Source organism: Mus caroli, unplaced genomic scaffold (genome assembly GCF_978045245.1).
Source record: "Mus caroli unplaced genomic scaffold, Mus_caroli_1 scaffold_8, whole genome shotgun sequence".
In the NCBI taxonomy this organism is placed as follows: domain Eukaryota; kingdom Metazoa; phylum Chordata; class Mammalia; order Rodentia; family Muridae; genus Mus; species Mus caroli.
The window spans coordinates 48,588,845-48,609,489 of record NW_028227263.1 but is presented as its reverse complement, the minus strand read 5'-3'; the positions used below and the strand labels follow the sequence as shown (position 1 = coordinate 48,609,489).

Here is a 20,645-nt window from a genome sequence, read left to right as displayed (position 1 = left end):
CATCATTAAGGAAAGTCAAAGCAGGAACTCAAGGTAGGAACCTGGAGGCAGGAACTGAATCAGAGGCTACGAAGGAATGCTTCTTACTGCCTTGCTGTTCATGGCTTGATCAGCTTGGTTTTTGTTTTTCAAGACAGAGTTTTTCTGTGTAACCTTGACTGTCCTAAAACTCAAGAGATCTATCTGTCTCTGCCTCTTCCGAAGTGTGGGATTAAAAGTGAGCTTTCTTATGGAACCTAGTGCTACTTGCCCAAGGGAGGGACTGCTCACAGTGAACCCTCCTGCATCAGTCATTGATCAATAAAATACCCCCACAGATTGTGTATAGTCCAATTTGATGGAGGTATTTTCACAACTGAGAGCCCCTCTTCCCAGATGACTCTAGCTTATATCAAATTGATAAAAGCCAGTAAGTATACTAATTCATGTCATTTACCATGACTCTTTATTTGGAGATAGGATCTTCTGTAGCTTAGGGTGGTCTCCATCTTACTGATTCATCTGTCTCCTCCTCTTCAGTGGTGGGATTATAGACATGTACCACCATATCTAGTTTATGGAATATTGAGCAATCACTTTGTTAACTGAGCTACATTCACAGCCCCTCAGAGTGAACTGTCTCTCTCTGTGTGTGAGTGCTTATGTATGTGTGTGTGTGTCTGTGTCCACCCGCCCATCTATCCATCTATATCCATTCATGTCTCACTTTACCAATTGAGCTACATTCTTAGCTCCTCAGGTGAACTCTTTCTCTGTTTCTGTCTCTCTGGTGTGTGTGTGTGTGTGTGTGTTTATAAACCATGGTAGAAATGAGAAACAATATTTAGTCCAGCAAACATACAAGGATTGTCTTAGTTAGGGTTTCCATTGCTGTATAGAGACCACAACCAAGGCAACTTTTTGTTTGTTTGTTTTGTTTTTTTCGAGACAGGGTTTCTCTGTGTAGCCCTGGCTGTCCTGGAACTCACTTTGTAGACCAGGCTGGCCTCGAACTCAGAAATCCGCCTACCTCTGCCTCCTGAGTGCTGGGATTAAAGGTGTGCACCACCACGCCCGGCCCAAGGCAACTTTTAAAAAGCATAACATTTAATTGGGGGCACAAGATTTAATTTAAGAGGTCCAAACCATTATCATCAAAATGGTAGCATGGCAGTGTCCAGGCAGGCATGGTGCTGGAGGAGCTGAGAGTTCTACATCTTCATCAAAAGGAAGTCAGGAGCAGACTGTTTTCAAGAAACTAGGAGGAGGATATTAAAGACTATCCCCACAGGGACATGTTTCCTCCAACAAGGCCACCTCCTAATAGTGCCAGTCCCTGGGCTAAACATATTAAAACCATCACAAGGATAACTAGCATAAACATCACAAATATACTTCAAAGGTATTAGCTAGGTGCCAGGGAGACAGCTTAGTGGGTAAAATCATATCTAACTAAGCCTGATGACCTGAGTTCATTCCTGGACCCTGGATTGCATGTAAGAAGCTAGATACCATATGTAATTTCAGCATTCCTTTATCAAGATGGGGAATAGAAACACAGGCCTGGAAGCTCATAGGCCAGCTAGTGTAGAAACCTTATTTCAACAAGATAGAAGAGAGAATCAATTGCTGAAAATTGTTCTCTGACCTCCCATGCAAGCTGTGGCACTTGCTTCCCCTGGTACATGTATTTGTTCATTCTCTCCCTCTTCCCCACACCTCCTCTCTCTTGTCAATAAAATCTTTATTGGGCAAGGTGATACATACTTATTGTCCCCTGTACTCTGAAGGCAGAAGTAGTAAGCTTGCTGGACCTCAGGACTTTCAAGCCAGTCTGGACAATTACATAAGATCGAGCAGACTCAAAGAAGGAGAGGGTGTAGCTCAGGGATTGATCATTTGGATAGTGTGACACGTGCTTTACCACCACCACCACCATCATCCCCCACACCCACAAAAAATATTTCATTAGGAAAAATAATACTTCCTTCACTGGACTATTTTCTGAAAATTCAAGATGAGAAAGAGCCTACCTGGAGTACGAAGTGTTTCATTGTTTCAGGTCCAATTTTCCCTGCTCACTGCCTTTCTGTTTTCCAGTCTTCCTATGTAGGTAAAGGATGAACTGGATGTTCTCTTTGGCCTTGAGAACACAGATAATTAGATAATGCTCTTGCTTCCTTCATTTCCATAGTAACAGAGATGTTTTACAGCCCCCTTGCCTTTCTCTTCAACCCACTGCTTAGTTTCAAGTTCCTTGCCTGCTTTGGTTATTTATTTATTTATTTATTTATTTATTTATTTATTTATTTATTTATACTTACTTGCTTTTTTAACTGTTTCTGTGTGGACTTGTGTTCCCTTTTGAGGTTGAGTTTTGCAAGGCCTCAGGAAATGGTGGAAACACCTTCCTCAAACCTGGTTGCACCGAAAGCCCATCAAGTGAAGTCTGGTCCCCAAAGAGGAAGAGAAAGCCTAAGTTCCTTACCAGTCAATAAGAGCTTCTCATTTACCATGGAGACATTTTCTTTTAAGTGACAGCATTTATTGTACTGTGTATTTTATACTCCACTCTATTGCTATCATTCTCATACCCTGTTGGCACCTAAACATCTCTTTCTTTCTTTCTTTCTTTCTTTCTTTCTTTCTTTCTTTCTTTCTTTCTTTCTTTCTTTCTTTCTTTCTTTCTTTCTTCCTTCCTTCCTTCCTTCCTTCCTTCCTTCCTTCCTTCCTTTCTTCCTTTCTTCCTTTCTTCCTTTCTTTCCTTTCTTTCTTTCCTTTCTTTCTTTCCTTTCTTTCTTTCCTTTCTTTCTTTCCTTTCTTTCTTTCCTTTCTTTCTTTCTTTCTTTCTTTCTTTCTTTCTTTCTTTCTTTCTTTCTTTCTTTCTTTCTTTTCTTTTCTTTTCTTTCTTTCTTTCTTTCTTTCTTTCTTTCTTTCTTTCTTTCTTCTTCCTTCCTTCCTTCCTTCCTTCCTTCCTTCCTTCCTTCCTTCCTTCCTTTCTTTCTTTCTTTCTTTCTTTCTTTCTTTCTTTCTTTCTTTCTTTCTTTCTTTCTTTTCCGAGACAGGGTTTCTCTGTGTAGCCCTGGCTGTCCTGGAACTCATTCTGTAGTCCAGGCTGGCCTCGAACTCAGAAATCCGCCTGCCTCTGCCTCCCAAGTGCTGGTACTAAAGGCGTGCGCCACCACTGCCCAGCTAAACATTTTCTTACAGCAACCAACCCTTCTAAAAGGTCAGAGGAACTAGTGTGTACCAAGTGATCAATAATGAGAACACACCATATGTTAGGAGCCTTATTGCAGGTAAACTCCCAATAAATATTTTCATTTATTTTTCACAGTGGTCTCTGACATGTATATTATATTCTTTTCACACATGATATCATTGTGGCTCAGAGAGATAAGTGGTTTATAACATCAGAACTGATTAAGCTGGGTTGTAGATTCTGTGGTTAAAAGTTATTAGAACTCTTATTGTGATTCCTAATTCACAAATACAGAAATTAAGTATATAATTTTATTTAGACAGGAGTTCAAATGGGAACAAATTGAAATGGGGGAACAAATAGGCATAGCACACATGTGATAACCATATTTTTAAAAATTGCCCTGGAATCTTTTATGTCCTAATTGGAATTGTGGGCAGTCCTATAATTTGGCATTTAAAAATGATTGTTTAGCTGATTAGCAGATGTACCACCACCAACCTTTGGGCATGTTCTGTTCTAAAAAGTGATGAAAATCTGCTTCTCACTACCAAGGGCAAGGGATGTGAGCTCAGCTTTGATTGGAAACAGTTTGTGCTTCTGCTTTGCCCCCAAGCTTTGTCATTTTTTTTTTTTCTTCTTAAAGTCAGGTGCCAATAACCTACATTTTCAGTGCTGTAGAATCACACAATTAGAGCATGGGGTTCTTGCCTCAACAGCTTTAGTTCTCACTATAGAGTCCAGAAATGAAGCAACTTTGTGAAATTGGTGGCTAAAAGGTAGACCTTGACAAACAACTTGGCCTCTTTGTTTTGTGGCATGGGTTAATGATTCAATCTGTAGACTCCTAAGAGTACTAAGTTATGTTGTGTATAAAGGTAATGAAAATAACAACTGGGTTCAAGCTCTTGTTAACTCTATGTGGGTTTGAACAATTGCTTTGTACTTTCTAAGCCTTTGCCTTTTGTTTTCTAGGCCTTTTCCTTTATGTGTTTTCAGGTAGTGATTCTAGGATTCTGGGATTCCTGTTGTCTGTCCAGGAAGCACACACCCTGTAGCCCAGAGGCCTGTTAAAATTCTAGACTATACATTCAGTTGTTCCATAGTCATAAGTGCTCCACTTGCTATCTGTATTCTCAACATTTGCTGAAACCTCTTACCATTGGATGTCTTCATTATTGAGGTTTAAACTGTCACTTTAGCATGACTTTGAGAGGGAACATGGTTAAATAATGCTTTTAATGTGCCAACTTGAATTAGAAGCAAACTGCAGAAGAAGTTAACGGGAAGATGAAGTTGGATTCATATCCTGAGTTTCAAAAATGAGATGAGGATGAATGATATGATAGTAAATGTAGCTGGTTTTCTCCAAGAAGTGATCTGAGAGAGAAGAAAACAACCAAGGCAGAAGCCTAGTGCCTGTTTCCATTTAGCTTTGGAAGTGCGGTGCCACCACTTGTGTTGTAATTGGTTGTCACACAGGCTAACCTTTTTCTAGGTGGGTGAAGATGGCTTCCGTCTTTGAGACCTGGGTTATCTATAATATTTGTAAGGGAGTGAACCTTACTTAATAAGCAAGCTCGGATTCTGTTCTGTTTTCCAGTCTTGGTAGACATGGGGAGAATTCCTGTATGTCTTTAAGGGATGGCTTCTGGGGATGCAGGGAGCAGGGACTCATCCTTCAGAAGCCTCCTGGGGCTCATTTATGTGCCAAGGATCTTTCTAAGTTAATAACACAGTTATGCCTGTTTCTACAAACAAGAGGACACTAGTGAGAGTTGGAAGCACCAAGGATTTCTTTGCTGTTTTGTATTATCTGGTGAAATCTTCCTCACGAGTCTGAACATTTTAACTTTTTTTTAGCAGTGAAAATTAGCTGAAGGAACTGTACTTGTCTTTAGTCCTTGATACTTTTAAAAAACGGGTTTCATTCCTCTTCTGATCATCTTAAGGAAGAAGTGTGAGGAGATGGAAACAGACTGGCCTTGAAGTCAGTGTGGGCTTGCATTCCCATTTGGCATCGATTCACTATGTGACTTTAAAGTCATATTCTCTACTTTAAGCTAGAATGTCAGGGCTTTGAAAGACACTCTCACAGGTACTGGCTAAGTTTAGGAAGTGGGAAGAAACTGAGGAAGTGGACTTACCGATCTCCGTTTTAAACACAGTAGTTCTACTTTTGTTTAAATGTTGAGGTTACTGTGAGATCTGATTGGAAAGAGACTTTGAGGCTTTTTTAAAAAAAGTCTTGGAAATGGATGGCTGTAGTGATTAAAGTTTTCAGAAGAAAGAAAAAGGTTGCTTTTTGATGTCCCAGGGCAAGCAGTCGATTTCTTCAGGTAAAGCAACAGAACGGCACCTGGATGACTCTTAAGAAACCTAGATCTTAGCCGGGCGTGGTGCCGCACGCCTTTAATCCCAGCACTCGGGAGGCAGAGGCAGGCGGATTTCTGAGTTCGAGGCCAGCCTGGTCTACAAAGTGAGTTCCAGGACAGCCAGGGCTACACAGAGAAACCCTGTCTCGAAAAACCAAACAACCAAAAAACAAAACCCTAGATTTTCTTTTTCTTTTCTCTTTCACTTTCAAGACTTTGTATTTATTTTAAAAGGGTTGGTAGACATAGGCATTAGTTGCCAATGGATATATCTCCTGTCCCTAAAATGGTACAGTTTCTTCAGGGGTCAGAATCCATGTCTTGAGGGATAAACACCTTCCTTGGGCATGGAACAGGTCTTCTGGGTGGAGTAGGAGAAGGGAGGGCAAGAGAAGGGAGGAATGCAGTTGATGTTGTTAGGAAGTGGCACCCTCTTTTGAATTTTATTTATTTTTATTTTCTCAGTTTTGTTTGCTTCCCTCCTCTCCTCTCCTCCTAGTCTCTTCCCCTCATTCCTCACATTTACAAGGGACATCAACTAAATATGGTATCTCAAGTTGCAATAAGACTAGGCTCATCCCCTTATATTAAGGGTGGGTGAGGCAACCCAGTGGGAGAAAAAGGGTCCCAAAAGCAGGCAACAGAGTCAGAGACAGCCCATACATCCATTGTTTGGAGTCCACAAAAAGACCAAGCTACACATCCATAACATGTATGCAGAGGGCAGTCCCATACAGGTTCCCTAATTGTCAGTTCAGTCCGTGTGAACCCCTATGAGCCCTGGTTAGTTGATTCTGTGGGTTGTTGTTGTTGTTGTTGTTTTAATGTCCTTGACCCCTCTGGCAATTATGTGAGTGCTGGGAACTGAACCCAGGTTCTCTGCAACTACTGAGCCATCTCTCCAGCTACATCTCTTTATTTTTTATGGCTCCAGTATTTATTGTTATTTCCCTTACTATAGACTACAGCTGAATGAAACTAATGTTATACCCTCCCACCATTCTCTGTTTTCTTACTTTTCATGTAAACATTGTGTTTCTGAATAGAAACCTAAAAAATAATGGTTTGGTAGAAAGAGGGTTAGACTTAGAATCAGTAGAGCTAGGAGAAATTCCATGTCTTCTATTCATCTGTGTGACCTTGGGAAGGCTTATAACTTTCTCAGTTTGTTCATTGTGTATTCTGGGGATTGCTGTGAAGATTAAAGGTGATAATGAAGCACTACACTTACTCCCATACTAAGTCACTACTAGGTACAAAATATTTGCTATTTTCATTCATATGTCTTGTGAAGTTTGGATAGATGGTAGTTAAACATTTAAAAATAGTTTATGCCAGAGTAGCAAGAATTAATACTCAATAAAGTTTAGTCTTTTCAGATACATTTATTTTGTTTGACTTGGTGGTTTGTCTTTGGAATTGTTCAGGCTCTGAGTGAAGCAACAAATGGCACAAGGTCGTCTAGTAGAGACACCTGGCAACTCAGCTTATAAGACCTGTTTACCAGTGACACGGGTAGTTTATAATAGTATGGGTGTCTGGGGCTAGTAATTGTCCATACTGAGTTCTTCTATCTGACAGTCTTTTATCTATATAGCTATTTAGGTAGCCACTGACTAGTGGCTGCCTACTGTTTGATAGAGCAGTATTTTATTATATATTCCTGCTCTCTTTAGCTGCTTTCTTTGGTGTAGATCTAGGTACTTACCTGCAAATATACCTGGCTCTTTTCCTTTACAATTTAACTCTTCTCTATAATTTAAGAAAAGAGCCCTGAAAAAGAGAAGACAAGTATAATCATGTTGCTCCTGGGAGCCAATGGAATTGTGTTGGGGTAGAGACAATAGGAGAGAGGGATGAAAAGGACCAGAAAACTCTTTAGGTCTTTCCCTATCCCCAGCATGGTCTGTTAAAAATTAGTCCTTCAACTATTGTGGTCCAAGAGAATTGGAGAATTTGAAACTAGACTAATTTCTTCAAGTAGGCATTTAACACAGCCTTTACCTTACGTTTTGATTCAGTATGTAGGGTTCTTACCAAGTAGTTCCCCACATGTGCTGTCATTCTGCCACAGAAGAGAACTGTACTGCTCTGGTCATTTTCATGCCTGGGAGTTTTGTCTCTGAAAATTAAAATTCACCCCCCTATGGCTTCTCATCACTGGCCTCTCACATGCAGAAGCAGGCTTAGACAGATGAGATAATACCTGTGAGACAGAACATTGATTTTGACTTTTCCATTCTTCCTCCAGCTGAAAGTGTCATGCAAGGTACAGTTCAAGTAGTTCTAGAACCTCAGATCAGCCTTATCTTCTGCAAAGATTGTTTGACTTATTTTTGCAAGTTTTTTTCTCAATTTAGTAGTAGAGACACTTTCCTGATTATTAGTCTTGCTACTGTTTTGTAGATGAATAACTCAAGGCCATACAGAAATTCTCTTATAAACTGTGGTTGGAATTCTTGCTTCCAGTAGCAGTTCTTGCATTTCTTTCCATGGGTAGTTCTTTTTAGAGAAGCTGTTAGCAATCTCTGAAACTAACTTTAAGCACCATGTATTTGGCCTGTGTACCTTGAGACTTCTATTAGGAATGACAGATTCTATTAAAACACAACAGGAGTGGGGATATAGCTCAGAGCACTTATTTAGCATGTGTAAGGTCATGGGTTCAATTCCCAGCACTGCAAAACAACAGAACAAAACAAAATAAAACATCCAATGTACACTTCATCCTAAAAATGGCAAGCTGTTTCAACTTTATAAGAGAAGGTAAAGAATTTCACCTACAAGTATTTATGGATCACATATAGAGCTTATAGACTGCTTTAGATATAAACAAAATGTTGTATTCTAACTTCTGCAAAAACATGGGAACTTCCAACTTCTAGACAGGGGTCAGAAAGCTCAGTCCCTTTTGCTTCTTTCCTTTTTTTTTTCTTCCTTCAGACAGGGTTTCTCTGTGTAGCCCTAGCTGTCCTGGAACTCACTCTGTAGACCAGGCTGGCCTTGAACTCAGAAATCCACCTGCCTCTGCCTCCCAAGTACACAGATTAAAGGTGTGCGCCACCACCCCCAGTTTACTGTAGTCTCTCAGTGGAAGTGTGCCTCATTAGGGAAATTACCACATGCGTTGGCACTGTGTTGTACTAAAAGAGTTTTGACATTTGATCTCAGCAGCAGACCTGGGTTAGATCTTGGATTGGAGTACTAGACATACAGTTCTTGAAATGCTAGCTCTGCTGTAATTATTATTTTTTTCATGTCTTTTGTCTCTTTTAATCTGGGAGTTTCTCAAGGTTAGTGTTGTTTCAGACTATTAAGCTATAATTGTTAAATTGTGGATTTAAAGTACTAGGTTGGTTTTAAGAACCTACATAGAAAAAAACAAGGCGAACTTTAGTGCTGTAATTCTACTCTAGCATCAGGAGTTTCACAGCTGGAGCTTCTGCATCCTCCTGTGTGCATCTCCTACCCCCAATTGAGCACAGACTGTTTTGTGAAACTTTGTTGCAGTTTTACATTTAGATTTTTTGTATGCATGTGCATGCATAGGTGTGTGCCAGGACTCAATGTAAAATGTGTTCTTATTGTAGGTTGGTGTCAAAACAGTTTAGGAATTTCTTTTAGGAAAAAGATTGCCCAATTCCTCTTCCTCCCTTTATCTTTCTTTCTCTTTCTCCCTCCATCCTTCCCTCTCTTTTTCTCACTCTTGATTTTTTTTTTTCCAGAGTTTCAGTATGTAGTCAGCCTGTAGCCCAGGTTGGCCTTTCTTCTGCCAATCCTTTGGCTGCTGGAATTATAGGATTGAGCCACAATGCTTTGTTTTAGGATTTGTGACAGTGTCTGGAACAAATCTTCTGATGCACAGAGAGCTAAGACAAACCTTATGGAATTGCTTGCTATGTAATACAGACAGCAAGTAGAATAAATATTCAAAGAAGACAGTATTGCAAAAGTTAAGTATTAAGCTGATGAGATGGCTCAGCAGGTAAGGTTACTTGCTGCCAGGCTTGGTGACTTGAGTCGTCCTCTGACCTCCACATGCAGTCTGTATTTCCCTTACCCCACTGTATTGAGATTCTGCCATCCAAAGATTAAAATTTCCCAAGTCAAGTTTATCCTGAGAAACCTCAGGAGAAAGTGCTTTTCCAGCCTTCTCTCCAAGATGTTAGAGTCTCATTAAAAGTGCGAAGGTGTAGGGCCAGTAGTGGCCAGTCATGGTCTGTACCTTGATCACATGGCAGACATAAGTGAGTCACTGCATAAGTGAGGTTAAGATTTTTAGTAACATTTAAGTTTTAGGGATTTGGGAGATGAGCAGAAACAAGTATATAAGAATTTTATGTTAAATAGCCATACATGAGGAAATATAATGCAGCCCCAATATAAGCTTATGTAAGGCTAAATTATTGTTTAAAATTATGCATTAAAAAGTTTCCATTGGAAGCCAAGAGTGGTGGCATACATCTTTAATCTCAACACCTGGGAAGAAGAAACACGCAGATTTCTGAGTTTGATGCCAGGCTACATAGTGAGTTCCAGGGTATAAAGAGAGCTCCTGTCTCTAGAAATAAACAAGCAAGCAAGCAAGCAAACAAAGAAACAAAAAAGTTCTCAGAAAAACCAAAAGTTTTTATTATAAACAAAAAACATTCCACTAGGTATGCCTAGCATTAAGGAGGCTGAGACAGGAGGATTTCGATGAGTTTGAGGCCATCCTGGGCTACAGAGTGAGATATGCCTCAGAAAAACAAAACACCCCTTCCATAGTTGAGGAAAGTAGTTGAAAGCTGTATCAATGGAAGTTCTCCTCCAGATGTTATTTATGTGGCTTTGGCTTTTACAATTATGGAGGTTGCTACTTTCAAGCTAGAAACCCAGGAATCCAGACGTTCATCAGTCTGCATCTGAAGGCTGATGGACGAGGGCAGCAGTTGATGTAAATTCTTTTCTGAGGGCTAGCAGGCAGGAATTGAAAGAAGAGAATTTCATCTTTTGTCTCATGCAGGTTCTAAAAGGCCTGGCCAATGCCCATTTGCAGGGCAGAGAATGCTCTGCTGAGTCCATGGATTCAGATGCTGATGTAATCCTGAAATACCCACAAATGCACCAACAATATAATGTTTAATCTGGGTAACCTGTGGCACATACAATTAATTATCATAGCAGTTTACCTTTCTGGTGCCTAAAAAGTATAGGAATAAATTTCACCCGTAACTTATTGTATGGGTGACCTCAGGCAAGTTAGCTACCTCCCTAACCTCACTTTCTTCATCTCTGAAATTAAGGTAAATAATAATCTCAGAAGCTGCTTGTGAAAATTGAGTGAAGTAAGTTTATGACAGTGGTAGGCACATAACACTTGCTTAATAATTTCATCATCCTAGCCATTCCCCCCCACTCTCCACCCACGTAGTAAAGAGTTTGCCCGTGAAATACTGGTAAGAACTAGATGTGAGAAATGCTTGAAAAATACCTGTATGTGTTGGTTGGTTGGTTACTCTCTAAAGCCTATTCTCTCTCACTAAGATACCACTGTCTTTCTTTCTCTTCAAAGCTACTTCCTGGGGAGAAAGTCCAAAGTAAGCTGTTACAACTTGCCTTGGCCCCTCCCTGAGCCCGGTTCATTCCTGTAAGCTGGGAAAAGGAAATGAGTTCACATTGTCCAACCCAGGCTAAACTTCTCAGGGAAACATCTGCCTAACCTTGGGAAGGAGTAGCAGCAGGTGTAGCTCTGCAGGAAAGGGACCCCTGGGCAGGTAAGGAGGAAGGCCTTTCTGGTTTACAGCACAGACTTGAGCTCTGGGGCAATTCGGGATGTGAGGAAAGAGATCACTAGTGTCTGTTCTCTGATGAAGGAACTAGATCTTGATTTTAAACCTGTGGAATGGTGGAGAGAGGAAGAGGAGAAGAGAGAATACTTGTAAGGTACCTGAGACATAGCTTTGTGTTAGCTCCTGGGAAAACAATAGCCTGGGCACAGGAGAAAGAATACCTATTCTCCCACTGATCTTTGTTCTTTTGTAAATTTCTTGCCCATTCTTAGTTTTGGTAAAGGGAGCTCTCAAATGTTTATCCCCATTTAATAAGGTATAGAAAATAGATGGATGTATTAAACCAGTTCAGAGGTAGTCAGAAGGTAGAATTTCTGTGCGACTTTTTTATATATAAACCTTGAACTCATGATTTTCTTGCCTTCTGAGTGCTGGGTTTTACAGTTGTATTTAATCTATATTCATTTCTCAACCTCAGGATTTGTTATTTCAGGTAGTAGAATTCTCTGCTGGGTGGATGTAGGACACAGTTCTGTTAATAATAGGATGTCTGTTTTTATTTTTTTTGTGTGCATGCGTGTGTGTGCACATGTGTGGTATATTTGTGTGTGTGTGCATAGGTGTGCTTACTGTGCGTTTGTATGTGAAGACCAGCAGTTAACTGTGGGTTTCTTCCTCTACTGTTCTCTACCCTTTTTAAAAAATGAAACAAAACAAGATTAAAAAATATTTTACCTTACGATTTTTATCTGCTTGCTTGTATGTTTACTAAGTGTATGTCTGTTGGAGCCTTTGGGACTGGGGTTATGGATGGTTGTGAATCCACCATGTGGGTGCTGGGAATTGAACCTGGATCCTTTGCAAGAGCAACAAGTACTTGTAGTAGCTGAGCCATCTTATTTTTTGAGACAGGGTCTTTCACTGAACCTAGAGCTAGCCTTAAAGTAAGCTACAGGAATTTCTTTGTTTCTGCCTGCCCAGTTCTGGCATTACAGGTTTGTGCTGCTATGTGTGGTCTTTACCTGGGTGCTGGGAATCTGAACTCAGGTTCTCATACTTGTGCCAAAAGCTCTTTTTGAAATAAGCCATCTTCCCAGCTCCATTATTAGATCTTCAGTAGTGCCCTTGTCATCTATCTAGTAGAAGCCAATACACCACAAAGTCATGACAATCGGCAATGTTTAGATACTGTGGCCACTGTCAGCTGTCAGATACTGTGGGCTAAAATCAGCTATAACTGAGACTCAGTACTCTATGTTTATAAATTTCTAGGATAACTAGAAGATAAAACTAATATTAATTTGATCTCCTAAAGTATTTACTGTGTGCCAGGCACTGTACTAAGCCTTAATTATAATTGCCTGTTTAATCCACCTAATAATTCTAAGGTAAGTACTGTTATTGCATTTTATAGGTCAGAAAATGGAGGGGAAAAAAGGTTATATGAATTGATAGGTGTTAATGTTGTTACAATTATGTGTTGTTAAGGATTGCCCTAAGTGCCTACCTGTCTGTTATTTGACTTAATCTTTACACTCAGTCTGTGAAGTTGTTCTGATATTGTCATGGGTTATAGGTTTTATTGTATACCTGTTGCTAATCATTGATAGCACACTGGGTAAAGGCTTAATGTCTTTCTAAGGCTTTAATCTTGTTTATCTAATAAAACATTTTCAGAGTACTTTTCTCTATTTTTTTCCTCCTAACAATACTAGTATTATCTCCAGTTGTGGTTTAAGAAACTGAGAAAGAAGCTAGGTGGTGGTATGCATACTTTTTTTTTTGTTGTTATTCAATTATTTATCTATGTCTATATCAGGTGTGAGGCCACAAAGGCCAGAAGGGGTGTGTCATGTCAGATACCCTGGAGCTGAAATTACAGGCTGTTTGTGAGGCATCCAATGTAGATGCTGAGAACTGAACTCAGGTCCTCTACAAGAACAGCAAGAGCCCATGCAGTTCCACAGCAATGCAGTTTTTTTTTTTTTTTAAAGATTTATTTATTGATTATATGTAAGTACACTGTAGCTGTCTTCAGACACTCCAGAAGAGGGAGTCAGATCTCGTTACGGATGGTTGTGAGCCACCATGTGGTTGCTGGGATTTGAACTCCGGACCTTTGGAAGAGCAATCGGAAGAGCAATACCGGGTCCACTGAGCCATCTCACCAGCCCGGTATGCATACTTTTAATCTCAGCATTTGGGATTAAAGTGCTGATCTCTGAGTTCAAGGCCAGCTAGTTTTGGAGTGTTTTTTCTTTTTCTTTTTAATATCCAGCTTTAGTATTCTGTCTTGTAAACTCTGTGAGCATAGAGACAATTTTGTTATACGTAGACTTTTGCACGCAGTAGTTGCCTTATTTGTGAAAATACTGAATTGCCAGTAAGCACATAGGAAGGAAAGTGATCGACTCAGGTTGATTTAGTTAAGAGTATAGAGCAATTTAGTAATAGTTTGAGACAAGTTCTGATTTTTTCCTGTCCTTGGGCCCTGAATTCTTTATAACCCACGTGCTGCTTGCTTGTACGTGTGTGCTTATCATGACTGGAGCTAAATGATTTGATGCTGTTGACTTAGTTTTCCTTTAACAAAAGTGATAAACAGTGGTTCTTTTCTCTTTTCCATTTTTGTTTGCTCATAAATAATGTCCTTCTAGTATAGTCTCTGACCACAGAATGAATGTCTCTAAAGGACCAGGGAGGCTGTGTTGTCCCTCCCAATCCAGAACTAGAAGTCATGTTACAGCTACTATTCTTTTGTTTGTTTTGTTTTATTGTTTTTGGTTTTTTGAGACAGGGTTTCTCCATATAGCCCTGCTGGCTGTCCTGGAACTCACTTTGTAGACCAGGCTGGCCTCGAACTCAGAAATCCGCCTGCCTCTGCCTCCCAAGTGCTGGTACTAAAGGCGTGTGCCACCATCGCCCGGCTACAGCAACTGTTCTTGACAACTTCTTCCTATTTTAGTGGTGACAAAGTGGTCAAAGCATACCAGCTAAAACAGAAAGTTAGTTTATAAGGAAGAAGCTTTTTAAAAAAAGACTCACTGTTACCCTTGATTGGCTTGGAACTTGCTGTGTGTCTGGAACTTGACCAGACTGGCCTCTAACTCACAAAGATCTGTCTGTTTCTATGTTCCAAATGCTGTAAAGACACTCACTGTCATATCTGGGTAACCTTTTTGAGGGCAAGGGGGATGTGGTCAGGGCTAAATGCTTGAGTACATATACCTTAAGTCTTTCTTATCCTTCATAGTAATTTGAATACCATTCAGTCTGTCTGCAGAGCCACTTAGGTCAAGAAGGACTGCAGACTTTCTCAGTGACTTAGTTTTTGTTCTTCTGGTTTGTGTCAAACTTGTATGGAGAAAGGAAGCAATCTAGGCTGGTTTCTTGCAGGATGGTGGAGGTGTCTGGGAAGGAAGAGAGAAAGAACTAATTTTTTAGGGCTTACTGGTGTGCCCACATGTTCTATCCATAGCAGCATGTCGAACTTCTCTTATGTATGCATCCATTCCTCCAGGTCCTTGTCCTAAGTTTTAACTTTTTGAATTCCTATCCTTATTTGTTGGTGTTTTGCTATCATAGCAATGACTAGTAAAGAATGGATGGTTTGAATTGTATTTCCAATCAAGGTTTTGTTTCTTGAGACAGGGTCTCACTCCTGCCAGACCTGAAACTTACTATATAACCAAGACTGGCACAAATTTACAGAGATCCAACTGCCTTTGCCTCCCGAGTCCTGGACTAAAGGCATGCACCACCACACCTCCCAGTCAAGTTGTTTTTTTTTTTTTGTAAAGCAAGTTCAAAATTGAGATTAGGAAATTTCTGTCTCCTCAGGAATGGAGTCAAGGTGTTTATCTTTATCTATATGGCTCTTATTATGATTCATCCTAAGGGACAAGAAAATGTTACTTACTCAAATTGGCTGCCTAGTAGTAATTGAAACTAAAGAGGAATAAAAGCTTATTTTCAGTAATTGGAAAGTAGCATAGAAATCTAGTATGATGGAGTGGATTCTGTTTCAAGTTGTGGTATTATTTAGGTTTATAGTCTTTGTCAAATGTTAAGCTTTATGTATCTCATTTGTTCTCATTTGTAAAATGAATGTAATTAAGCTAACTTGAAAGTGTGTGTGTAAGCCGGGTGTGGTGGCGCACGCCTTTAATCCCAGCACTTGGGAGACAGAAGCAGGTGGATTTATGAGTTCGAGGCCAGCCTGGTCTACAAAGTGAGTTCCAGGAGAGCCAGGGCTGCACAGAGAAACCCTGTCTTAAAAAACCATAAAAAAAAAAAAAAAAAAGAAAGAAAGAGTGTGTGTGTGTGTGTGTGTGGCGTGTATGTACAAATAAACATGTGCTTGAGTGAGTGGCAGTCAGAGGTAGCTTTTGAGTCTTCCTTAATTGCTATCTGAAAAGAGGATTTCTTACTGAAGGTAGAATTAATCAATTTGGCTAGATTGTTGGGCCAACAAGCTCTAGGGATCTACCTGTGTCTGTCCCTTGCCACCTTCTGGTGCTGTGATTTCAGATACATCTATACATCTATACATACATATATGGGACTGCATGTGCCTTGTACATGAGTGCTAGGATCTGAACTTGGGTAGCATGTACTTTTTAAAGTCATCTTCCCAGCCCCTAAAATTGATTTCTTAATTTTAATTAAAAAATATGTTCATTTATTCCCCTCTCTCTCTCTCTCTGTATACAGGGGAGAGTAGAGAGTATGTTCCGTGGTATGAATGTAGGTTACTGTGAGGCACAGGCCTAGACTTTACTAGTCTAATATGCCTATATCACACTTAGAACTTGAAAACCTAATTAAGAAAGTAATGGGTACTAAGTTTCAGTGAAGATGAAACTGTGCTATCAATTCTAGAATCTAGTGAGCTGAAGTAGTGCCGTAGTTACTTCATTGGACAAGTTTGTCAGTGTAGCTTTGTGCTTTGCCCTGAAATTTTAGTCTTAAGCCCTTTCTCCCTTCATTTCCATAATTTGTGAGCCACCCAGTATACTTCAGCAAGTTCATTTTCTACTTAGTCATCTAGGCCTAGTACATAACCAAAGAATCTTTGGCTGCTGCCTCTGGGACACATCTGACATGTTGCCTGGTTCTGTCATAAAAGTTTTATAGGATCACAGCTACATTGTTCATTTATATATTGTCTGTGGCTACCCTTATGCAAAGAAAGTAGAGTTGAATAGTTGAGACAGATAAATAACCCTCAAAGCCTTAAATAATTTGCCTTTTGCAAAAAAAATTCCCAGCTCCCACCTTAATGGATAATATTTGTTTCTTAACAGAATATTGTTTGCTTTATCCAACAGAGAGTGTTTGGATAGTGTGGAAGTTTTGGCTTGACTTCCAGTTTTGTCAGAACAAAATTTGGCCCTGTATTATAATGGCTGCTTTTAGCAAGGGAAGTCGGTAGTATGCCACAGTTTGTTTGTTTGTTTTAATTTTTTATTACTAGAGTAATATGTTGTATATACTTTTATATGCATAAATATCCTGGATGTCATTTTTTTTTTAAAGATTTATTTATTGATTATATGAAAGTACACTGTAGCTGTCTTCAGACACTCCAGAAGAGGGAGTCAGATCTTGTTATGGATGGTTGTGAGCCACCATGTGGTTGCTGGGATTTGAACTCCAGACCTTCGGAAGAGCAGTCGGGTGCTCTTACCCACTGAGCCATCTCACCAGCCCCCTGGATGTCATTTTAAAAATAGGTTAATGTTTATTTTTTCTGAATGTTTTGTTTAAATGGCTTATTGGGAGTATAAAAATTATAAAGAATATTTATTATATATTCGTAGCTTCTGTAATCTAATGGTATTAAGCAGAATTCACTTAATCTAGGGACCAGTAACTACAAACAATAATAATGACAACAATAATTGAGAAACCAGTGGTTAATAAGGAATTTGTGTTTTTGACTACTAAGAATAATTTTTTTCTCATGAGTTTTCTGTGTTTTGCTGCTTTAGATCAGAAGTATTTTCAGCTTTGTGTAGTAGAAAACCTAACAGTAATTTGAAAAGTAAAAATAAATTTCTTTACTTAAAGAAGAAGGTGGTTGATGGCTGGCATGGGCTCAAATATACCAGCAGGTTGCTTTCTTTTTCTCTAGCGGGTACCTTCCGAGTATTGGCTTTCAGGCATTGTGCTAAATGTCTGGGTATTTGAACTCCACAAAGCATGTTTGAGGAAGGAAGAACCAGGGAAAGGCAGAATGGGGCAAAGGAGGAACTAGCACCACTTCTGTGTCCTGTTTTAAAATTAAAAGTAACCATTTCCCTTGAATTAATAAAAAGTGTCCTGGCTAGAACTGTGTCATATCAGCACCTTAAACCTGAAGGGAGTTTGGGGAAAGAGTATAGATGTTTTTCAACTTAAAACGATGGGGGTATGCCCCCATAGAGTTATCATATTATATTCATTCATTTAAAATCTTTTTGAGGGTGTGTGTGTATGTATGTGTGTGAGAGAGAGAGAGTGTGGGTTGCATGTATACTGCTGATGTTGTGGAGGTCAGAGGACAACCTCAGTTGTCAGTTTCCACCTTGTACCTTTGGTCTCTCTTGTTCACTGTTGCACAGGACAGGTTAGCTGAACAGTGGGCTTCTGGAAATTCCTTTGTCTCTACCTCCCATTTCACTGTAGAGGCATGCTGGGATTGCAGATGTGTATGTTACTGTATTCATTTTTTTGTATCCATCTTTTCTCATGTGGGTGCTGGGGGGTTGAACTCAGGTTCTCAGGATCACACAGCAAAAGCCATCTGCTGAACTCCCCCTTTCCCTCCTCCCCCTCTTTATCTTTTCCTTGTTTGTTTATTTTTCTGAGGCAGGGCATCATGTAGCCCAGAAGTTCTCAAACACATGTAGCCAAGGATGACGCTGACCTCCATTCCACCTGCCTCAGTCTCCTGAGTGCTGGGCTTATTTACAGGCATGTTCCACCATAAAGCCATTTTAAATAGTAAGCATTGTAAATTAAAAGTACATTTAATGCAACCAACTTACTGAACATAATAGCTTAGCATCATAGTGCACTCTGTAGTATCAATTATTTATTATTGTGATTGCATGTTGTCTTGGGACAGCACAAGATATCATACTACATATAATAACCCGTGAAAGGTCAAAATTAAAATGTGAAGGGCAAATTCTACTGATTATGAATCACTGTTATGCTAGCTGTGGTGGAGAATGCTTTAATCCCAACACCTGAGAAGTTGGAGGATTGAGAGTTTAAAATAGGTTTGGGCTAACTTTCAGTAACCTGTGTAGTAGTTTAAATGAAAATGGCCTCAGTAGACTCCCAGGGAGTGGCTCTATCAGGGAGCATGGTGGTGTTGGAATAGGTTTTGCCTTTTTGGAGGAAGTGTGTCACTAGGGACAGGCTTACAGATCCTCTTGCCTCCACCTCTTCAGGATATCCTATGAGGATGCTCTACCATAAGGCTTGGTGCTTCTTGTCTGCTATGTAATGTGACTAGTCTCTGAGATGTGATCAGCTGTAAGCTCTGGCAACCAGGGCTGGAGCCCTAGCTTCCATGCCTCCTGCATCTTGAAAAATCCTTCCTGCTTTAAGTTGCTTCTTGTCAGGTATTTGGTGGCAGCAATGAGAGCAGTAACTAACACACTAACTGAGAGAGTAGGAATGCCATTTATTGTGGAGGGAGATAACTGAAAGAGGAAGAGACTTTGGACCTGATGACAGTTTTGTCTCCAGTCTTAACAATTATTAGCTGACCGAGTAAGAGCCAGGTCTAGTGATCTTTGTATACACAGCACTGTATCTGGTGTGTAGAACATATTCTTGAATGGTGACTAGATGTGAGATTATTAATTATTTCCATGAATCATCGGACTATTTCCTAAACAGTGTCATGCTCTTCTTTTTGGGCTTTATATGTAATGTCAATACCTTTGTCTATGAAAATTCTACCTTTTCATTAATGTTGGGAGGTCAGCTTTCCTCTACCCTCACATACCTGAGATAATTTCTTTTTTTTTTTTTTTGGTTTTTTGAGACAGGGTTTCTCTATATAGCCCTGGCTGTCCGGGAACTCACTTTGTAGACCAGGCTGGCCTTGAACTCAGAAATCCTCCTGCCTCTGCCTCCTGAGTGCTGGGATTAAAGGCGTGCGCCACCATGCCCGGCCTGAGATAATTTCTAAAGAGAAAAGTTTATCTTGGCTTATAGTTTTGAGGTTTTGTTCCTTTTGGGCCTGTGGTGAGGCAGCACATTATGTCAGGGAGTGCATTGTGGATCATAGACATTCCCCTCATGACTAGGAAGCATGATTGAGGAAGAAGAATGGGCTGGATCCCATCATCTCCTTCAAGAGCACATCTCTCATGCTATCAAAATCTCCTACAATGCCCTAACTGTTAAAGGTCCTACCATTTTCCAATGGCACCAAGCTGGGGACCAGGCGTAACACATGGGCCTTTGGGTAAATTCTAGATCCAAACTGTGATAAGCCCTCTACCTCCCTTTCCCTTTTACCGCCTGTCTGCCTGCCTGCCTGCCTGTCTATTTTTGTAGTGTAAATGTGTCATGGCATGAATGTGGGAGTCAGGACAGTTTTGTGGAGTCAGTTCTCTTTTCCCACCTTTTTGTGGATTCTGGGAATTGAACTTAGGTTGTCAGGCTTTTCTGCAGCCAATGTTTTTAACCCATCTAACCATTTCACTGGTCCTAGAATATTGCTCCTTAGTTGGTGGATCTCCACTCTCCACCCCCAACCCCCAGCCTGGGATTGAACCTAGGACCTTGTGCATTTTAGTCAGGTGTTCCACTGCTGAGCTAAACTCCCCAGCTGCTTCCCCTTCTTCCTTCCTTCCTTCCTTCCTTCCTTCCTTCCTTCCTTCCTTCCTTCCTTCCTTCCTCCCTCCCTCCCTCCCTCCCTCCCTCCCTCCCTCTCTCCCTCCCTTCCATCCATCTATCTGTCTTTGCTTTGATTAGATTTGTTCCCCCCCCCCCTTTTTTTTTTTGAGACAGGGTTTCTCTGTGTAGCCCTGGCTGTCCTGGAACTCACTCTGTAGACTAGGCTGGCCTCGAACTCAGAAATCTGCCTGCCTCTGCCTCCCAAGTGCTGGGATTAAAGGCGTGCGCCACCACCGCCCTGCTAGGTTTGTTTTCTTATTGCTGAATTTTAAGACTTCTTTGTGTATTTTGAATACAAATCCTTTATGTTCTCTGTGTACATAAAGCACAATCTGTACATGTACTTTGCAAATGCTTTTTCGTCATCAATGTCTTCTCTTTTCATTTCTTAACATTGTCTTTTGAAGAACAGTT

The 20,645-nt window shown here is 40.2% G+C and overlaps 1 protein-coding gene across 4 annotated transcripts in view; it reads left to right on the top strand.

The window, feature by feature from the left end:
* The window catches only part of Pak1 (p21 (RAC1) activated kinase 1), a 124,644-nt gene that overhangs the window by 32,806 nt on the left and 71,193 nt on the right, over nucleotides 1-20,645 (top strand). The window contains exon 1 of one of the 4 annotated variants that reach the window (XM_029479658.2): nucleotides 11,200-11,312. The exons of the other annotated variants lie outside the window; for them this stretch is intronic. The gene's annotated coding sequence lies outside the window, so the exon portion shown is untranslated. Of the gene's footprint in view, nucleotides 1-11,199; nucleotides 11,313-20,645 lie in introns of those variants that run through there. 4 annotated transcript variants of the gene reach the window in all.